Source organism: Halyomorpha halys, unplaced genomic scaffold (assembly GCF_000696795.3).
Source record: "Halyomorpha halys isolate HHAL.00 unplaced genomic scaffold, Hhal_1.1 Scaffold102.1, whole genome shotgun sequence".
NCBI lineage: Eukaryota > Metazoa > Arthropoda > Insecta > Hemiptera > Pentatomidae > Halyomorpha > Halyomorpha halys.
The window spans coordinates 842,211-843,835 of NW_027113828.1; the positions used below are offsets into that span (position 1 = coordinate 842,211).

At 40.7% G+C, this 1,625-nt stretch overlaps 2 protein-coding genes across 7 annotated transcripts in view; one reads left to right on the forward strand and one right to left on the reverse strand.

Annotated features, from left to right (window-relative positions):
* The window catches only part of Cad87A (cadherin-87A), a 212,838-nt gene that overhangs the window by 78,242 nt on the left and 132,971 nt on the right, over window positions 1-1,625 (reverse strand). The gene's annotated exons all lie outside the window — the stretch shown is intronic.
* The window catches only part of LOC106677529 (pseudouridine-5'-phosphatase), a 26,487-nt gene that overhangs the window by 7,182 nt on the left and 17,680 nt on the right, over window positions 1-1,625 (forward strand). The window lies entirely within an intron of this gene.

Consider the following 1,625-nt stretch of genomic DNA (forward strand, 5'->3'; position numbering starts at 1 on the left):
GGTTGCGCACTAATCCTATACAACTTGGCCCAACTTATCCCCCAAACTGGAAAGCATACTTTAGAATACCCTTCATAGCGCATTGGGTGCTAACTGAGGCCGAGGTTGCGCCCCAATCCTATACAACTTGGACCAACCTACCCCCCCAAACAAGAAAGCATACTTTAAGATAGCCTTCACAGCACAGTGGGTTCTACCTGAGGCCCTAGGGTTGCGCACTAATCCTATACAACTTGGCCCAACTTATCCCCCAAACTGGAAAGCATACTTTAAGATACCCTTCACAGCACAGTGGGTGCTATCTGAAACCCTAGGTTGCGCCCTGATCCTACACAACTTGGACAAACCTGAGAATGAAATAGTTGTATTGATATATTTAAATATAGGTATAACGGCCAATGGGGATTATTTAGTTTGTGTCACCTAAAAACGGGTCAACAATCTACGGCTTAAAATCAGCTGGCCAGTCACCATTGAGCACTTGGTCTGATTGGTCTGATTCTGTTAAGAAACCTCCTTTCTGTGTCCATTACGTGGTGTTTAGATATTCAATTTGCTTTGATTATTAGTAACACAACCACCGCGTTCATGAGTGTCATTGTGCTATTTCATTCAGTGAAGTTTGGACAATTAGGTACCTTAATTTGAATACGTATAAAATGTTGGCCCAATAACTTTAGATCAGTTTAAGAGTCGCAGCGGTGTTTATAACTACGAAGCGGTGACACACACCTTGATAGCAAGGTATTTTCCTCTGGCCCATCGGAGTAGATCATCTTTTCTTCGGGACCATCATCGAGTATTATATATGTATATATATGTGCGGATCACACTGCTCATATATCTTAATGTTAATGTGGATTACTTTGACAGTGCCTGGTGTTCGAAGACGCCCCTAACGGCCTAAGAGGAGCGGTAGATGCCGGGATGCAAGTGGTCATGGTCCCGGAATACAAGTGGTCGGAAGAGGAAACCAAAGGCGCCGCCCTCATCCTCCAGTCGCTGGAAGAGTTCGTTCCTCAACAGTTCGGCCTACCGGCGTACGCCACTACCAAATCCATCCTGGCTTCTGATGCAACTAAATCACCAAATAATATTGTTCATTAAATAAGTAATTAAATAGTTGGATTGTTATTGATTCATTACATATTCATAATTGATATTTTTAATATATTATGTCATTAGTTTGTGTGGATTAGCTATATAGAGCTCAATCAAATACCAGATCTCCAATGCACAATAAGGGATCAATAACATTTCATCTTATTGCTTGTAAAAGAGATGAGCGAGCCCGCATAGACCAGAATGAACTATTAGGAGACTCTTTATCGATCGTTACTGAATGAAAAGAAAAAAATAATAATGTAATAAATACTCATTTTGGTAGGGGGTAAGTGCTAAGTGCTATCGGCCAGAGGGGATGATGACGGGAAATCCCTAGTTGATAAGATTTTTTTTTTTATACAAAGTATAAACAAGTTAATTTGATCATAATGAAATAATGATATGATACAGGATGTAGAGAAACTACTCAGTAGTAGAACTCTAAAAACAGTTTACAATATAAGGTCACGAGGCCATCTTCTTTTCAGGCGCCTCGGAGGATTGCCAGGAATGGAAGAGGA